This window comes from Aquarana catesbeiana, linkage group LG01 (assembly GCF_042186555.1).
Source record: "Aquarana catesbeiana isolate 2022-GZ linkage group LG01, ASM4218655v1, whole genome shotgun sequence".
NCBI lineage: Eukaryota > Metazoa > Chordata > Amphibia > Anura > Ranidae > Aquarana > Aquarana catesbeiana.
Window position 1 is genome coordinate 867,649,656 of NC_133324.1, and position 20,047 is coordinate 867,669,702.

Here is a 20,047-nt window from a genome sequence, read left to right on the forward strand (position 1 = left end):
CCCCCAGCACTCTGACCTCTCTACACCCCAGATATCCCCCCAGCACTCTGACCTCTCTACACCCCAGATATCCCCCCAGCACTCTGCCCCTCTACACCCCAGATATCACCCCAGCACTCTGACCCCTCTACACCCAAGATATCACCCCAGCACTCTGAGCCCTCTACACCCCAGATATCCCCCAAGTACTCTGACCCCTCTACACCCCAGATATCCCCCCAGCACTCTGACCCCTCTACACCCCAGATATCCCCCAGCACTCTGCCCCTCTACACCCCAGATATCCCCCCAGTACTCTGACCCCTCTACACCCCAGATATCCCCCCAGCACTCTGACCCCTCTACACCCCAGATATCCTCCCAGCACTCTGACCCCTCTACACCCCAGATATCCTCCCAGCACTCTGCCCCTCTACACCCCAGATATCCCCCCAGCACTCTGACCCCTTTACACCCCAGATATCCCCCAGCACTCTGCCCCTCTACACCCCAGATATCCCCCCCAGCACTCTGACCCCTCTACAACCCAGGTATCCCCCCAGCACTCTGACCCCTCTACACCCCAGATATCCCCCCAGCACTCTGACCTCTCTACACCCCAGATATCCCCCAGCACTCTGCCCCTCTACACCCCAGATATCCCCCCCAGCACTCTGACCCCTCTACACCCCAGGTATCCCCCCAGCACTCTGACCCCTCTACACCCCAGATACCCCCCCAGCACTCTGACCCCTCTACACCCCAGATATCTCCCCAGTACTCTGACCCCTCTACACCCCAGACATCCCCCCAGCACTGTGACCCCTCTACATCCCAGACATCCCCCCCCCCCAGAACTGTGTTCTCTCTACACCCCAGATATCCCCCCAGCACTCTGACCCTTCTACACCCTAGATATCCCCCCAGCACTCTAACACCTCTACACCCTAGATATCCCCCAGCACTCTGACCCCTCTACACCCCAGATATCCCCCAGCACTGTTACCAGATACCATAAGATACCCCTTGTATTGTGACCCCACTACATTTCTGATACCCCTTACACTGTGGCCTCTCTACATCCCTGATACCTCTAGCTCTATAGCCACCCAAGCTACCCCAAGCATTGCTACCCCCTATACACCCTTGATATGCCCCAGCACCATTATTCCATCCATGTAGTACCCCCTTTTCCAGTGGAGATACAGTGCATGTAAACTTTTGGTTATGTGCCCACCTCCAGCACTGGACTCACCTATACCAATCAAGCAGGCAAAAGGAGAAGCGGATGAGGGAGCATCCCTCCAGGCATTCCAAGCCCTTCAGTGTAAACAGTGCTGGACAGCTGGGCTCACCATGACACCATCCACAATGCTACTTCCGCAGGTGGGCTCTCAGTGCTGCCGACTCAGCAGCTCCCACTCCAGCTCCTACCCCGCAGCCTTCGAATCCCGAGCATTCAAGCTGCATGTGGCGGGGTCAGAGCATCACTGGCGCTCCAGCCCTGCCGCTCCCTGCTGGCTGTGAAATAATAGGTATCGTTCTGCACAGCACGGTGCACCGCTGTCAGCCTGCCTCCCCTGTTTATCCATCACTCTCTGTGCCATCATGGGGCCCTCAATTTTGGGGCAGCGTGGGATCAAGGACCAGCTGCTTTGGGGAAAGTGCAGGGCCCCCCCATGTAGCTGGGGCCCCTGGGCAGTGCCCAGGTTTGCCCACTCATTAAGACAGCCCTGCCCGGCACTCCCGTTTCCGGGTCACCTGATCGCTGTGATAGCCTCTGACTAGCTATCACAGTGATCAGTCACTATGAGCCTGTGTTTGCTTCTTTTTCTGAATGGAGAAGAACATACATTGTATCTTCCTCTCCTTGCAGGAGATAAATATGTAAATAAAAAAAGTGTGTAAAAAAAAAAAAAGAAAAAGAAAAAATAGATCAAGGTTAGATCTAGATCAGTGCCAGGGTTAGGGTCAAGGCAAGGGTCAAAGGTCATGGTCAAAGGTCAGGGTCAGTATATTTTTAGTAGGATTTTTTTAAAGAAAGCATTTTTGTTTTAGGTAGAATGAAAAGAAAAAGGAAAATGCACACTATTGGTTCTGGACGTACTACAGGTACAAACAACAACTAACATACACATATGTGGTATTTATTTTTGTTTATTCTCTGGTAATTATTCTTTGGTAATAGCATGAAATATACAGCTAAAGTTTACTAACACATGTCAAAGTTGCAAAATTGTGTTCAGGCAGTAACATTTGTTTTATCCTCAGTCACAAAGGGGTTAAGCTCCAGGTGTATCAGGATAGGTCATCATGGCAGGAAACAGAAGGACCCATTCAACTAGTGGCTCCTCCAGGGGTGGCGCAATATGAGATTTTAGGTCTCCTGCACATTGGGAATTTGCTTCTCTCCACTGAACGCCAGAACTCAATGCTGCCTAAAAAAACATGCCTAAAGCTGCGTATTAATGCAAATGTGCAAATGAGTCAAAAATTTGAGCGGTAATGGATTCCATTGGCCAGAATATGACTTTAATCTCGCCATTGCAATACATTAAAGCAGGTTTCTTCATTTCTAAAACATCTTGGGGTGTCTACTTTCCAAAAAGTGGTCATTTTGGGGGTTCAGTACTGTCCTGACATTTGTTAAACTAGAAAGTATGTTTTTTTTGTTTTTGTTTTTTTTTTTCCCCTAAAAAAATTGTTATAGAATACCATGAAAAGAAAGCTCTATAGGTCTCAAAAGAAATTTTTACAACTAATCTGGGTTCAGTATTTCATGACTTGCCAGTCAAAATATCACTGCACTGAAAATTGAACAATGGCATGGTAGTAAGGAATATGACAAGCTGGTACTCAAGGGTTTAAAAAAAAAATGGTGCCATTGAGGCATCTGCAAACAGTCTTAGTAGCAAGTGAATGAATTTGCCCATAAAGTCCATATTTACCATTGAAAAAGAAAAATAGATTCAAAGGCAGATTTTTTTTTTTTCTAAACAGCCCATCGGACACATAGGGGTTCATTTACTAAAGCTAAAAAGGGTGTTTATTTTTCGAATAAAAATTTCCCTTAGCTTAGTGAATGAGGTAAGGTTGTGCTGACTTCCATCACCCTAACATGTACAGGCAAAAATACTGTTTTTTTTTCCTTGCATGTGATCAGGTATTCTTTGCAAAGTCAATTTCCACCACTATCACTAAGCAAAGGGAAAATTCCCTTGCAAAGTAAAAACTCATCTGCAGAGTGAATTTAGCTTTAGTAAATCAACCCGCCTACTGTAATGTTTGTAAAACATGAGTGATAACATGAAATCCTGCTAGCATTATCATTTTTCAGATCCAAGCTGCCAGTGCCGATCTCCTCCTAACAATACTAGCTGCCTGTCTGTCTCTGCCTATAATACATTCGGAGTCACTGATGCTGAACAAGCACGCAGATTAGAAAGTCAGAACTTCTGTTCTGCAGATTTGTTCCAGGTCAGTGCCTTGGAAAGTACTGAAGCCATTGGATTAGCCTAACAGCCAGTTAACTAGCATTTCCAGAAAAAGAAGAGATCAGCAAATGCAGTTCAAGGTTCCTTTCAATAAAGTTTTTCTATAACTTTAAAAAGACATTTAAAATGGTTGTAAACCCTTACAGACCACTTTAACCTACAGGTAAGCCTAGATTAAGGCTTACCTGTAGGTGCAAGAAATATCTCCTTAACCTACACGCGCGCCGTAGACAACGGTGCAGGCGCACTGAGCATGCCGTTAGTGAAGGCGATCATGCCGTCACTGACGGCTCCCACGCACATGCGCCAGAGTGACGTCATCGCTGCTCCAGCCAGTCACAGCGCCCGAGCAGCGATACCCGGAAGTCACTCTGGGTATCATGGCTGCGACAAAGGACGTGAACGAGGGTTGATCTCAGGTAAGTAATTCATAATGAGCTAGTATGCTATGCATACTAGCTCATTATGCCTTTGTCCTGCAGGGTGTTTTTTTTTTTTGACAGGGTTTACTTCCTCTTTAAGCCCTTGTTCACATTGACTGCTGCTTTGAAATCGCACGACTTCATCTGAAATCGCACAATTTCAAAGCTGCATGTCAGTGCGACTTTGGGTGCAACTTGGAAGACAGCTGTGCGGCTTCATGCACAGATGTCTATGCAAGTTGCACCCAAAATTGCCAAAAGTAGTTCAGGAACTACTTTTTAATTCGAGGTGGGACTGCAAAGTCAGTGTCGCATCTATTTGAATAGTGCAATTGCCAGTGTTCTACTGATTAGTGCCCGCTGTCGAAAAGTGCCCACGCATGCACAGTACGGAAGGGCACTCCAGATAATTACCCCATGTTTGTAAGGCTGCTACCTGGTCTTCAGTGCATACTAGAAGTGCACCGAAATTTCGGACGCCGAAAATTATCGGCTGAAAACTGTGTTCTTTCATTTGGCCGAATGAAAAAACAGCCGATACCGAAAGGGGGCATGGTCTGCCCCGGGCAGCTGGCGTGACAACACCATAGTGCATGCACACATTGTAGGAGGCATTTTTCAACGGGAGATAGCATTTGAGGGGCAGAATTGAAAGCTATGCAAACATCGGAGGGAGACCATAGTTGTGAGATTGTGCCTCGCTGTTGCATGGCGGGTTTTGTCTGTGTTGCAACCCACCCTAAAGCCTCGTAGACACGATCGGATTGTTGGCCAACAAAACTGTGGACTTTTGTCTGAAAGTTTGGCCCAAACTTGTCTTGCATACACAGGGCCACACAATTGTTGGCCAACAATTAAGAACGTAGTGATGTACTACGTTTTTTTTCAGTTCTTTAGCCCCACCCTTTGGGCTCCTTCTGCTAATTTCGTGTTAGTAGAAGTTTGGTGAGTGTTGATTCGCACTTTTCATTTTGCACTTTTCAGTTCGTTTCTGAACGGCCGTTCGTCAACCAGACATGTTGCGGAATCGGAGGAGATAACGTGTTATTTATTATTGGCCTTGGAGTTATTGCTTTGACATTATTTTTTGGTTGAATAATGATTTGATTTGGTATATTTTCTATATTTTTGGATGCATAGAATGCACTTTTTGGTTAAGTTCTATTGGCAGATAGCATGTCTAATTTTATTTGTTTTCTTTTTTTAATGCACAATAAAAAAAATGTGGAGAATAATACTTGGCTATGTGTTTTACTTCAAATGACAGTTTGGGAGTAGGCAGTTACAGTTAAAAATACAATGTAAAATTGACAAGGGACACCAACATAGTTGTATCTTTGATCTTAAAAACTACGGGATAATGGTGTTGTGGTAACTTGCCCAAATAAAAAAAAAAAAAAAAAAAAAAGCATAATAATATATTTCTTGATATCGCTAGAAAAAAAAAGCCTTTATAAATTTGTTTGCAATAACTCCATCAGTGTCACCACCAAAGCAGCTTCATTATTATCCCATTAAAGAAGAAGAGAATTGTGCGCTGCATTTAGAGATTTCATAATTTGCCACGTCACGAATGTTAATTCTCCATTATGAGCGCTAGTTTACAAGACCGACCGCTTCCGGCTCGTCCTTGCTTCTGAGCATACGTGTTTGTACTTTGGACCAAACCCGCCCTGCAACACAGACAAAACCCGACCTTGAGCACACTGTAAACCCGCTCCACAACAGCGAGGCACAATCTGACAACTACAGTCTCCCTCCACTGTTTGCATAGCTTTCAATTCTACCTGTCAAATGCTATCTCCCATTGAAAAATGCCTCCTACAATGCGCAGGCACTTTTCAACGATGGGCACTATTCAATAGAACACCAGCAATAGAGTGTGACTTTTAATGCGATTTGACCTGTCAAATCGCATATCAAATCGCTCCAATGTGAACAAGGGCCTAATGCCACTTGTGCTGGCCATACACCAGTAGAATTTAATTCGAATATTTTCATATTTTAAACATTTGTATGATTTTCTAATGGTTAGTGGAGTCAAATCAACATTTGTTTTCGAATTTAGTGATGAGAAAATTTCGAAGAGCATGATTGAATTTTTTTTTCCTCGAAAAAAACGAATTGTGAATATGGTTTTTGTTCAGGAAAAATCGTACATGTTGTAAATAAAATCTGTATAAAGCTGGGCTCACACTAATGCAATTGCAGACATGGCATGCGATTCGCAACACATTTCTGTGCACATCACATCTGTGCGGTGCGAATTCAGCCATACATTTTGTATGGCTGAAATTGCATTGCATTTGCTCCGAAGTGGTGCAGGTCCCTTTTTTATGTCCGCACCGGAATCGAATCGCATGGGTGTTCAGACCCATGTGATCCGATTCCACAGTTTGCACTGTGTTCTGCGAACCAACTTGGGGGAGTCATTAACTTTATATTGATACCCGCAGCGGTTCACAGAGCCGATTCTGATGCGGTGCAGGAAGCCACACAGGAATCGCTGTGGTTGCCACATCGCACCAGTGTGAACCTAGCCTTAAGGTGACAATATGTGGACCAATTCAGTAGTTACTGGCAGTGTGGTTGAACAGAAGTTGATCTATAAAGACACAGCGGGGAGGATTCACCCCATCCACCTCGAATGTGTGGATTGGGGAATCAGAGTAATTTTTCTCGTTTCAACCTGTTGGTTATATGGAATCATCTATGACCAGTATTAAATGTCTGGATGCATTTTTAAGGGCTTTCAAGCACAAATAGCTGATGCAATGATGGCAAGAACGAATGTTCTGAAGCACATTTTTTCTATGAACAACCGAACGAAAATCTAACCGTGTATGGGCAACTTTTTGCCCATGTCAGTAATTTCATTTGATTCTGTGTTTTCAACTTTCTGCCAAGTAAACTCAAACTGGGTACAGCAACAAGTATGATCACCTTGTCAGCCTTGCTGAGCTGTCCTTTGAAAGCCCCATCCTTCCCCAAGGTACTGATTGAGATTCAGCCTGACTGTTCTCTTAAAATGCTTATGCATAGAGAGTGAGATGAAAATGTCCACCTTGCAGCAGCTAACTGCTTTCTGTCTGAGGTTTGACTAAGCTTTGGATGTGGAGCCCCTGAGATCTGGATCATGAATAATGCATGATGGGTGGTCTTACTACAGGAATGAGGACTGTCATTGGGCTGAAGCAAATTGCTTTTCCCTTCGCTGGGTGCTCAATGAGGATGCAGCAGATAGACTCACTGCAGGAGAGCGAGCGAACCCGGCAACTAAGCGCTGCCACACATGCACCAAGTCCTTGTTGACCCCAGGGGGGCAACCCGTCAATGAAAGCTAGCAAATCCCACTGCACAAGGGGGCTTCACCTCCTACCTTGACATCCTTTCTTCTCCTACAAAGAAAAGCGTGCTATGCATTGACTGGCAATGGGCAAGGTGTTGCAGGTAAGTCTTCTACTTATCTGCTCTTGACAGTACATCTCCATGCTCTACACTTATTGCCCCAAATATCCTGTGTTGTTTCAACAAATGGACTGGAATCTCTAACAAGTCAACATCTAAGGATGTCCTTGCTGAAGGATAGGTGAAGGAGTCTGAGTGATGCTTTGATTGACAGCTTGCTCATCAGCAGCAACCAGAAGCCTCAGCTGTTGAGGAACCACAGGATACAGCAAGAGGGCTTTGCTGGGACTTATGGTTCCTCATCAGCCACAGGTTATCCATGGCAATTGTAGAGGTGCCTCGAGAGCAGGGATTAATGACACAGGCTGTGCAGTTGGAGGAGTGTTAATTAACACTTTCATCACCAACAATATCTGTGCCTTTTGAAAGACCGTCTTCCCATTAGATGTTGTTCCAAAGGATTCCATGAAATCCATCGGGTGCATCCTCTTAACCTGTTGTTCTACTGCCAAGACTTGCTTTATTCCATTAATATCATTTTCACGCTTGCTTTTGTATCTGACTTTCAGCACAGTGTGTGGGGTGGAAGCTTGGCTGCTGCGAGGGTTTTATAATAATGACTAGCTGTTCCCACTAAGATCCCAGCTAGCAAACCAGAGTCTAGGGTGGTCTATGTGTGAGTCACTTGTGTAACTGAGATCCTGACCTGTGCAGTGACCCCCCCATTCAGGTATATAGTGAACACCTGGATCAAGCACCCTCTGAGCTGGTTCAGAATTAACTCCATGGCTGCCAGGTGACAGGGGATTTTCTTCATTATAAATCCTAAACCTTCAACATTCATAAGACTTTTTTCCCTGCTGATCCAATAGAATGTATGTCTAAACACAATGGTTTAATTACCAACCTGACCGCTTTGCACAGCAGGTCAATAATGCTCGCTTTCTGCTCTTTCTATGTAATAGGTTGAATTAAACAATTAAGTCAGGGCTCATGAGCTGCAGAAACAATGCTGTCGGTATAATTGTTCACACTGCTTTATGCGAACTTGCTTTAACCCCTTAATGACCAGGCTTAGTTTGTGTCTTTTCAGCGTCAGTTATGCTGGGTACACACGGTCGGACTTTCCGACGGGAAATCTTCGATGTGGGCTTGTTGTCGGAAAGTCTGACCGTGTGTACTCTCCATCGAACATTTGCTGTCGGAATTTCCGCACACAAATGTTTGAGAGCAGGTTCTCAAACTTTCCGCCAACCAAACTTGTTGTCGGAAAGTCCAAACGTGTGTACACAAGTCCGTCGCACAAAAGTTCACGCATGCTCTGAATCAAGCAGAAGGAGCTGAACTGGCTATTGAACTCCCTTTTTCTCGGCTCGTCGTACGTCTTGTACATCACCGCGTTCCCACGTTCTGAGTTTTTGGCCAACATTTGTGTGACCGTGTGTATGCAAACTACAAGTGCAAAGTGCACTTAAAATTGCAATGAAAGTGCACTTGGATGTGCAGTCGCTGTAAATCTGATGGGGACATGCAAGGAAAATAAAAAAACAGCATTTTAGCTTGCACATGATTGGATAATAAAATCAGCAGAGCTTCCCCTCATTTCAGATTTACAGCGACTGCACTTACAAGTGCACTTTCAGTGGTGCAAAGTGGATTTGTCTTTCGTAAATAACCCCCTTTGTGTCGTGTGCTGGTGACTTTGAAGGGTGGGAGACACTGGCTAGGACTGCAGTTGGGACAGAAGGTGCAATTGTTTGAGGACCTTGCTTGTGTGCTTAGGTGGCTTCAACAATAACTTCTGTTGTCCTCCAAAAAACATGGGAAGTTGGCACCTGTACTGATCCACCTTTTTATATGCCTTGATACGGTAGTCACTACAGTCATTAGAGATGGCCAACTTTACTACAAATTGTTCCACTCATTGAAGGAGAATGTTTCCCACCAGTGCGAATTGGATGCAGTTCTCCGAATTGGATGCGGTTGACCGCATCCAATTTGCGATAGCAGGAGATTCCGACCTGCTCTCTATGGAGCCGGTTCACATATCTCTGCAGTGGCTCCTGTGCGTCTTTTGGTCTGTTTCAGGTCCGAATTCAGCCATGGCTGAAATTTGACCTGAAACGGTGAACGAGGATGCACCGGACTTCTGCTGTGAGCCTCTGCATGCTCATATGTGAACCCAGCCTTATGCTTGATTTGCGTCTTTGTGATGTTACCACACACGTGCGTTCATGTGTGTTTTTACACGCGTCACCATGTGTTGCATTAGGACAGCCCTTTCATTTGAATGGACCGCTCAATGCACAGAAAGTGCACCAAAGAAGTGCATGTAGCTTTTTTCGTAAAATGCAGTTCACTAGTAAGTTACCTTATGTATTCTGGCTATGATTGCCAAAAGACTTGCTAGTTGGAAGTTGGTGGCCATGGCTGCCAGTAACATCCTGGGCATGTAAATGTGCATACTCATGTCCATACTTTTGAACAGTGATGAGCTCCTTGTATACACGCGGCTGGGTAATGTCCTGGGTACAGATGATTGGCCCATACAGGTGACAGCTTCCTGGGGCATGCTCGCATGTGTGGCTTTGGATCTTAGTCCGAACACGCCTGAGCTCATCACTACTTTTGAATAAGGATGAGCTCAGGCTGGTTCGCAAGTCCACGTGCCCGCGCCTGCCAGGAAGCTGACACTCTGCAGTGCTAATCACAGGTAGTCAGGGCTGGTGCAAGGACTTTTGACACCCCAGGCGAAACCTCATTTTGCGGCTCCGCCCCTTTGCCCAAACATCAGTGTGACAGGAGCCAGCGCTAGAGGAAGCATGCAGCTGCAGTAGAGAGCACTGATCATAGAGGTGCGCAGGGGATGTTAGCTTCCGTTCCATCAGGACATGTCCTCCAGTGCTGCGCCTCTATAATAACACTACAGAGCAGCTGCCTAAGTAACATGCAGCAGAGGCACCCCCTGCACCCCCCTAGATGTGCACGCTTTATCCCATCAGTGCCCACTAGAGGTTATAATATTTATTACAGAGGCATTCATAATTAAGGATGAGCTCCGGCGTGTTCGCACAGTCCGCGTGCCGAGCCCGCCAGGAAGTCAGCATGGCGCTGCGCTAATCACAGGCAGTGAGACATTTCCCGATCTCTGCAGCCGCACATCTGGAAAATGTCTCACTGCTTGTGATTAGTGCAGCGTCGTGCCGAATTCCTGGCGGGCTCGGCATGTGGAGTGCGAACACGCCGGAGCTCATCCTTACTCATAATACAGCACTGTAAAACTTACATAGCGTAGAGATGGAGAGTAGGGAAACTAGTGGCCAGGCACCCTAGGCAGCAGTGCACCCTAGGCGGTCTCCTAGTTTGCCTAGTGATAGCACCGGCCCTGCAGGTAGTGAGACATTTCCCGATCTGTGCAGCCGCGGATTTCATAGTGTCAGCTTCCTGGCGGGCGTGGGCATGTGGACTTGCGAACACGCCTGAGCTTATCCCTTTTCGAATCTACTCTCCTCCATTAAAGTTTAGTATTCTATGTCAGAACGCAAAGCGGCCCATCTGACGTCATACCTATGACCAGAGCTTTTTTTTCTCAGAGAACAGGTGCAGGAACGCCCCCTTTCAGAGTCACTCCTTGTCTCCACTCCCTACCAACCTCCGAGCACCGTCCCTGGATTCCAATCCGTACCCACCTCCCAGTACCACCCCTTTTAGAGATTACAGAGCCAAGTAACATTTGTGGTGCTTAGTAGTTTGTATGGAATTTGTCAATGATAACAAAAGCAGTAAAATAGATCCCCTGTAGCCAACAACAATAGATCCCTCCCATCAACAACAGATCCCCCAAGCAAAAATGGACCGCTTTCAACAATATACCCCCCAGCAACAATAGCACCATGGCAGCAACAACAGGTCTCCATGCAGCCAGCATCAATGGACCCTCCAGCAGCCAGCAACAATAGACCCCCTCCCTCAACAGTAGATCCCTCCTAGCAACATAAGATCCCCACCAGCAACAATAGACCTGCAAAAATAGATCCCCTCCATTGACAATAAATCCCTCAGAAGCCAGTATTAATAGACCATCCAGCACACCTTACTATTACATACATTCAGTGCTGAAGGTGTCGGGACTGTATTCCCGCTGAAAAAAGGCCCTGATTATGACCCAGGATCCAGTAAAAAGTCAGTAAAGTGTCAGCGAAGTTTTGACATTTTTGGCTAAGCAATGTAAAATGTGTTTTTCCTATCATCTGTTATTTGGAAGCTACAGAAATGAGTGAATCGGTGTGAATCCTTTTTGCATCCAGCTAACAAATGTGCGTTTATCAAATACATCAGGCCACGGGTGGCATATTCCCCAGTTCTTGCTGTGAACGTATCTGTGCTCAGCAAGGGTTTCATAGGAAATTATACAGTAGAATGTTATTGAATTTGTGTTTTTCTCTAAATAGTAATTTTGCAGCTGGAAATGACAAAAGATTATTGAATTCCATGCAATGTGTTTAGCTCTAAATATACGCATATGGCAGCTAACCAGCTCAGCTTTCAACAATCTAAATGACAGCAGACCTATCACATAAGGCATTCCCCATTAACCGGCCCACCCTATTCCTTAAGTGTCATAAAAGCAAAAAAAAAGTCCTGAATTATCTTCACTATAGAAACCACTGCTATGGGATCCCACTGAAGCTAGTCTCTGCTGAAGAGGAGGATCAGCCAGTCTAATATTAGATCCTCTTCCCGAGAGATCAAATGGTAAAATGTGTGGGCTTATGATCAGGTGACAAGCTGCCATGGAGTCCCACACAGTGATTTCTACACTGAAAGGATTTCAGGATTTACCTTATCGTTTTCAATATGGGCAGACTAGTGGGAATTGTTTTATAAGACATGATGACTTTAAAATGTTCCTCCCCCCTGCAAGTTACATTATTAGATATTAGCATTTGTATAATGGGAAAGTACTTTCTTTGTGGGTCACAACCTCACAGCCTTTGCTTTCCCACCCAGATGAGAATGATGTCCCCCCCCCCCGAAGCCCCCTGGGATACTTTTGTCACGTATCTCAGTGGGTTTGGTGCAGTCTTTGCTACACTGCGGCCTACACAACGAAAAAGCTGGATTTTCGGACGTGCAAATGTTTTTTTTGAGGACAATTCAGTGGATAGGGTAAAAGGGAAAAGGAAAATTGTAGAGGGGGAGTTTTCCTTTAAAGTTAACCTGTCCTATTTGCAGGAAGTTCATATTTCAACAATCTAAATTATAGCAAACATACAGTGCCTTGAAAAAGTATTCATACCCCTTGAAATTTTCCACATTTTATCATGTTACAACCAAAAACATAAATGTATTTTATTGAGATCTAGTTGATAGACCAACACAAAGTGGCACAAAATTGTGAAGTGGAAGGGAAATTATAAAAGGTTTTCAACATTTTGTACAAATAAAAAAAAATGTGGCGTGTATTTGTATTCAGCCCCCAATACTTTGTAGAACCACCTTTTGCTGCAATTACAGCTGCAAGTCTTTTTGGGGATGTCTCTCCCAGCTTTGCACATCTAGAGAGTGACATTTTTGCCCATTCTTCTTTGCAAAATAGCTCAAGCTCTGTCAGATTAGATGGAGAGCGTCTGTGAAGAGCAATTTTCAAGTCTTGCCACAGATTCCCAATTGGATTTAGGTCTGGACCTTGATTGGGTCATTCTAAAACCTCATACACATGATCGGACTTTGTACAAACTTTCCTGTGGATTTTTGTACAAAGGGCGTTGGCCGTAAACTAATTAAGCATACACACGGCAGGACTTTATCAGCCAACTTTCACCAAATCACGTGGTTTTTCAGCTCTTTACTGCCACCCTTTGGTCCACTTCTGTATTGTCTGATCTTTTGCATTGAATCTGAGCATGCGTGTTTGTACTTTTGACTAAAGTCCTATGGACTTGTGTACAGACGATAGGATTTTGCACCATAGGACTTTTGTTGCCGGAAAGTTTGTCTGTTTGCACAGCCAACATTTGTCTGATACAAACCAAAAGAGTTTGTCCGATGGAGTGTACACACGGTAGGATGTTGCCTTAAAACAGCTAATTTGCATGTTTGTTGTCAAAAAGTCCTATTGTGTGTATGGGCCTTAACACATTTCATTGTAGCTCTAGCTGTATATTTAGGGTTGTTGTCCTGCTGGACGGTGAACCTCCGCCCCAGTCTCAAGTCTTTTGCAGACTCCAACAGGTTTTCTTCTAAGATTGCCCTGTATTTGGCTCCATCCATCTTCCCATCAACTCTGACCAGCTTCCCTGTCCCTGCTGAAGAAAAGCATCCCCACAACATGATGCTGCCACCACCATGTTTCACGGTGGGGATGGTGTGTTCAGGGTGATGTACAGTGTTCGTATTCCGCCACACATAGCATTTTGCTTTTTGGCCAAAAAGTTCAATGGTTTCTCGCAAACTGGACTTCATATGGCTTTCTTTCAACAATACAACAATAATTTCCTGTGCTTGGGTGCTTAGTCTATGTATAAGTGGTGCGGCCAACCCTCTAAATCAAACAGTGCCCGCAGTCTTGCTGCCCTCCTCAGAACAATGGGTATTCTTAAAACTGAAACATAAAAAGAGGAAAGGAGGGCGGACTGACCTTGTGCATTACCAATGGTAAATTTTATTAAAAGCTATAACAGCAATAATGATACTCACAAACAAGCGTGTAAAAGAGGCTTATCAATAGGTGAGACTGCGTCTCTGAATGCCTGCAACCCGGACCTGATATTGGAGGGGTCAGATGGCATCTCACCTATTGATAAGCCTCTTTTTGTGAGTATGATTATCCTGGTATAGCTTTTAATAAAATTTACCACTGGTGCGCCCTCCTTTCCACTTTTTATGTTTCTTTCAACAATGGCTTTCTTCTTGCCACTCTTCCATAAAGACCAGATTTGTGGAGTGCACGACTAATAGTTATCCTGTGGACAGATTCTCCCACCTGAGCTGTGGATCTCTGCATCTCCTCCATAGTTACCATGGGCCTCTTGGCTGCTTCTCTGATTAATGCTCTCCTTCCCCAGCCTGTCAGTTTAGGTGGACGGCCATGTCTTGGTAGGTTTGCAGTTGTGCCATACTCTTTTCATTTTTGGATTGAATAGTGCTGCGTGAAATGTTCAAAGCTTGGGATATTTTTTTTATAACCTGACCCTGCTTTAAGCCTCGATTTTCCGACGGGAATTGAATGATGACAGGCTGTTAGTGGAAAATCCGACCATTTGTACGGTAAAAGTCCAAAGTACAAACACGCATGCTCGGAAGCAAGGATGAGCCAGAAGCGGTCGGTCTTGTAAACTAGCGTTCGTAATGCACATTCTCTTCTTTAATGGGATAATAATGAAGCTGCTTTGCTGGTGATACTGATGGAGTTATGGCAAACAAATTTTAAAAGGCTTTTTTTGCTAGTGATATCAAGAATAATATTATTATGCTTGTTATTTATTTATTTTTTTTTTGTGCAAGTTACCACAACACCATTATCCCGTAGTTTTTAAAATCAAAGATCTATGTTGGTGTCCCTTGTTAATTTTACATTGTATTTTTTTTAATATAACTGCTTACTCCCAAAATGTCATTTGAAGTAAAACACATAGGCAAGTATTATTCTCCACAATTTTTTTTTGTGCGTTAAAAAAAGAAAACAAATAAAATTAGACATGCTATCTGCCAATAGAACCTAATCAAAAAGTGCATTCTATGCATCCAAAAATATAGAAAATATACCAAATCAAATCATTATTCAACCAAAAAATAAAAACCTCATGCATGTGTCCTGCTTCTTAATATAGTGGGTCAAAAATACCAAGAGTTGGTGAAAGCAGGGGTCCGTCATCCGGAGATAATTCCAAAAATCATCCGGATTAGTCTCCTGGAGCTCCCGCAGCAAAGGCATATGACATAATTGGTCACGATTAATAAAGCAACCAATTTTTGGTCCAAGAAACACTCCTCCTCCTGTTCCTGGACTGGACTTGGGACAAAGCAAAAACTCCAAGGCCAATAATAAACAACACATCATGTCCTCCAATTCCGCAACATGGCTGGTTGATGAACGGCCGCTCAGAAACGAAATGAAAAGCATGAATCAACTCTCACCAAACTTCTACTAACAAGAAATTAGCAGAATGAGCCCAAAGGGTGGTGCTAAAAAGCTGAAAAACCACATAGTACGTCACTACGTTCGTGTTTGTTGGCCGAGAAATCCTTGCCATTTGTATGCGACAAGTTCCTAGCCAACGCCCTTTGGACAAAATTCTGAGGTTTTGTCTATGGAAAATCTGATTGTGTGTACAAGGCATTAGACTTCTCCACAACTTTATCCCTGACCTGTCTGGTGTTTTCCTTGGCCTTCATGATGCTGTTTGTTCACTAAGGTTCTCTAACAAACCTATGAGGACTTCACAGAACAGCTGAGATTAAATTACACACAGGTGAACGCTATTTACTATTAGGTGACTTCTCAAGGCGATTGGTTCCACTAGAATTTAGTTGGGGGGGATTTGAGTAAAGGGGGCTGAATACAAATGCACGCCACACATTTATTTGGAAAAATATTGAAACCATTTATCATTTTTCTTTCCACTTCACAATTATGTGCCACTTTGTGTTGGTTACATAAAATCCCAATAAAATACATTTATGTATTTGGCTGTAACATGACAAAATGTGGAAATTTCAAGGGGTATGAATTATTTTTCAAGGCCCTGTACCATCACACAAGACACCTCTCACTGATCTGGTCACCCTTTTCCTTGAATGTCAAAGTCAACAAAAACGACTTGGTATGCTGATGCCTTCACTGGAACCAAGCCCAACCGCTGAAAAACAACCCCACACCATAATTTCCCCTTCACCAAAAGCAAGGTCAATAAAGACATGGAGGAGCAAGTTTTGGGTGGGGGAGCTTGACTGGCCTGCACAGAGTCCTGACCTCAGCCCGATAGAACACCTTTGGGATGAATTAGAGCGGAGACTGCGAGCCAGGCCTTCTCATCCAACATCAGTGCCTGACCTCACAAATGCGCTTCTGGAAGAATGTTCAAATATTCCCATAGACACACTTCTAAACCTTGTGGACAGCCTTCTCAGAAGAGTTGAAGCTGTTAAAGCTGCAAAGGGTGGGCCAACTCAATATTGAGCCCTACGGACTAAGACTGGATGTGAAGTTCATGTGTGTGTAACAGGGCTTTTTTTCTCAGAGAATAGGTGCTGGAACTCCCACCTACTGAGTCACTTCTTGTCTCTTGCCCCCTACCCACCTCCGAGCAACATCTCTTGGTTCCACCCCTTACCCACCTCCTAGCACTGTCTCATTCAGAGAATACAGAGCCAAGTATGATTATGTCATGCTATGCTAAAGTAATTTGTATGGAAATTGGTAATGATAACAACAAAAGCAGTACAATAGATCCCCTGCAGCCAGCAGCAATACATCCCCCAGCAACACTAGACCCCCCCAGCAACATAGGACCCCTGCAACAAAATATCATCCCAGCAACAATAGACACCCGGCAGCTAGGCCAGATCTCCCAGCGGCCAGCAGCCAGAAACAATAGACCCCTCCTTTAACAGTAGATCCCATACCAGCAACAATAGACCTCCCCAGCAACAATAGGCCACCACACAAAAACAGATCCCCTCCAGCAACAATAGATCTTCCAGCAGCCAGCATCAGTAGACCCTCCAGCACACCCCAGCACCGCTTGCCATTATATGCATTCAGTGCTGAAGGTGCCGGAACTGCGTTCCCCCGCGTTCCCGCTGAAAAAAAGCTCTGGCGTGTAAAGGCAGACGTCCCAATACCCAATATTTTTGACAATATAGTGTATATGCAAGTATAACACATTTTATTATTTTAACAGAAAAAAAAAAACATTTTAAAACCCCCTTCCTATATTAAATGATATTTTTAATTTGTTTTTGTTTGTTTTTTAGCATTGGTACATGTCCCCCATGGCAGTGCCCAGCTTGCAAATTAGTCTTGAAAGGGCCAGAAAAAAAATGACAAGATTTCCCTTTCATAGGCTTTAATAGGGTGTGCTGCTACGTTCAGGGTTCACAGACTTTCCTCTGCTTTCTCTGAACCTCATATAAACCAATTTTTCATTTATCCCCAAATGTGGGTGAATTTGGATTCCAGATTTTCTTTAAAATGTCACAAATCTTTGATGTCACCGTCCCACCTCTCCACCTCATCCAGTCAGAGAACACCTTGTATTCATTTAACAAAAATACAAAGTGTAAAATGTACTCTGTTTGGGGTGAAGGACCACTAGAGCTTAAAACAAAGGTTGGGTTTATTTACAAATAGGAATATAGGGAGAAGACATATTTCCGTTCATGTCAAAGCTGCATTAATATACATTTGTATCCAATAATACACAAGGCCTTCTGTGAATGGCAGCAGTGCTGAGCGAGGATGCCCTGTGGTTACCGCGTACAAGGGAAGTCGCTCAGCACAAGACCCAAAAGATTGGAGCTCTCACTGTGACTGTAGTAGTGCCGACTACTACAGCTTCCACAGCAATCATTCAGGTATGACATATGCATATTTAAATTGGTACAAGTGGGCAAATGTAACTATGCAATAATAATTGTAGCCGGGTGCTGCCGGCTATGTGATCACCCGCTCGCTCCCTGCCTCTGTGTTGCAGCCAGCTCTGTGATCTTCTGCTCGCCCCACTTCACTGGGAGCTGCGAGTTTTGGTTACAGAGTGGGTGGGAACAGTAGACAGGAGCAGGATGTGTGCGCAGGTTCTATCCCCCGCTCATTCTTCCCTGGGATCTGTTTGAGAAATGGCTGTGTGTTGCTCTCCGCTCTCCCCCACCCCCCCCAGCAGTGCATTTTGGTTCCAATCAGAAGGTGGGAGAGTAAAGACCAATAGGAGCAACAGAGAGAATTTGCTGTGCAGGTGCCATGGACCAAGTGGAGGTAGGGTTGCCACATCATCCCTTTAATCCAGGACACACATCAATTACACAGGTTTTGTGGCTGATTAAGGTGGTAATTAAACTTACTTGGTGCCTTATCTGCATTAAATCAGCCTCAGAACCTGTGTAATTCATATGTGTCCTGGATTAAAGGAATGATGTGGCAACTCTAAGTGGAGGAGTGCTTCTCCATTTTTCCTGGGCAAATTGTTCCATTTCAAGGTCAGTCTATCCAGGAGAGAGGAGAGAACAGAACTACAGTTGGGGTCTGTGCTCTCAGCCTTCCCTTACCAGAACCATCAGGAGAAGAACTAAGAGAACCTGTTGCAGTGCCCACTCACATCTAGCAGGAAGAGAGGACAGGCCAGCATGTGAGTCCTGCAGAGCGGCCTTCAGAGACTGAGCTGGAGGGAGAGAGTCCTTGTGCCTCCAGGATTGGTGCTAAGAGACTGCATCCCTGTGTAAGGATCGCGGACCTGACCTTTGGAACCTGCTGATCACCAAGCCATTAGGATCAAACAAGTCTCCTTCCTGGAGCAGTGAGCTGAGCTACATGACTGCTGAGGTGCAATAAGCCCAGGTCCCATACCAAAACTTACCACGGCCACTTGGCATACCTTACCCCTTCTTCCCATCCAATAAAAACCACATACAACCATTAACGTTGGAAAGGGCAAGGCCACAGCTTTATTTAACTCAAACATAACATTAAATATTTAAACCGTGCCAGTCACAGTTGCACTGTGAGCACTCAACTCCAAATGTAAAAGGGAGATGAAGGAGGGGCCTGTCCTTACCATAAGTGCCGGACCGGCCGTCTATCTCCCAATTACCATCAGGGCATAACAAAGCTTCCATATTTGCTGGCAAGGTCACCAAAACCGCAGCACGCTGTGACATACCATCATAAATAGGGTGGGAGGGTGGGCAGCTCTTCCATGCTTCCGTTCGAAAAGGTCCATAATCCCCTGGGGTGCCACACTGCTGAGCTCAGGCCCAACCCCTGTCCCTTCTTGTACCAATCCCACGTGAGCCAAAATTCACCTTAAATCCTCCCTGGCCATGCCCCCATCAGTCAGGGCTCTCTTTCCCGAGGGGCTAAAGAGGCCTTCATGTTCTAGTTTCTTGCCATAGAGACCATGCTTATCTAGTTGCTCTTTCACATTCACCAACAACACTCTTAGTGTTGATAGTGCACCACCTAAAGAAGGGCCCTTCCGAAAGCTGGACAAAGTTACCCCTTAGGCACTCTCCAGCGGCTCCAGCATGGGGTAAACGCTACATTTGGGAGCTCATCCAGGATACTGCTGTTTCTGCAAGCAAAAAAAGAAGGCATGCAGCCAGCAGCCACTCTGTAACCACAATGCACAAGTGGTGGGTGGGCAACTGGGGGAAGCAGAAGGTCACAAAGCCATCAGCTCCCAGCTACAAAATCATACCTAGAGTTCAGCTTTATTTAAACGGTTTAAGCAGCAAGATCTGAGGCCTGGACTTTGCCTTTATTTCTGTATCAACTGGGGAAGTCTCCTGGAGTGAGCTTGTGCCCAAGGGGGCTATTGTGGATTGGGTTCAAGACAGATGGAAATGAGTATGGTTTAGAGCAGGCCGGGTGTTGTGCCAGGGTGTGCTCAGTGGAGCGAGATATAAGTGTGTGGATTTGCCTAGAGAGCCAAGTGCTAGAGTACTCAGTTGAGTCAGAATATTGTAATACAAATTTCCGGATGCTCAGGCAGGAATATGTTAGAGTGGATGTGCTCCCCCTCTACATAA

The 20,047-nt window shown here is 44.9% G+C and overlaps 1 protein-coding gene across 12 annotated transcripts in view; it reads left to right on the forward strand.

The window, feature by feature from the left end:
* Positions 1–7,084: 7,084 nt before the first annotated feature.
* PROM1 (prominin 1) overlaps positions 7,085–20,047 on the forward strand; it is a 340,751-nt gene continuing 327,788 nt past the window's right edge. For 11 of the 12 annotated variants that reach the window (XR_012237091.1, XR_012237101.1, XR_012237102.1 and 8 more), the window contains exon 1: positions 7,085–7,345. The gene's annotated coding sequence lies outside the window, so the exon portion shown is untranslated. The remainder of the gene's footprint in view (positions 7,346–20,047) is intronic. The other variant, XR_012237104.1, reaches the window with a different exon arrangement.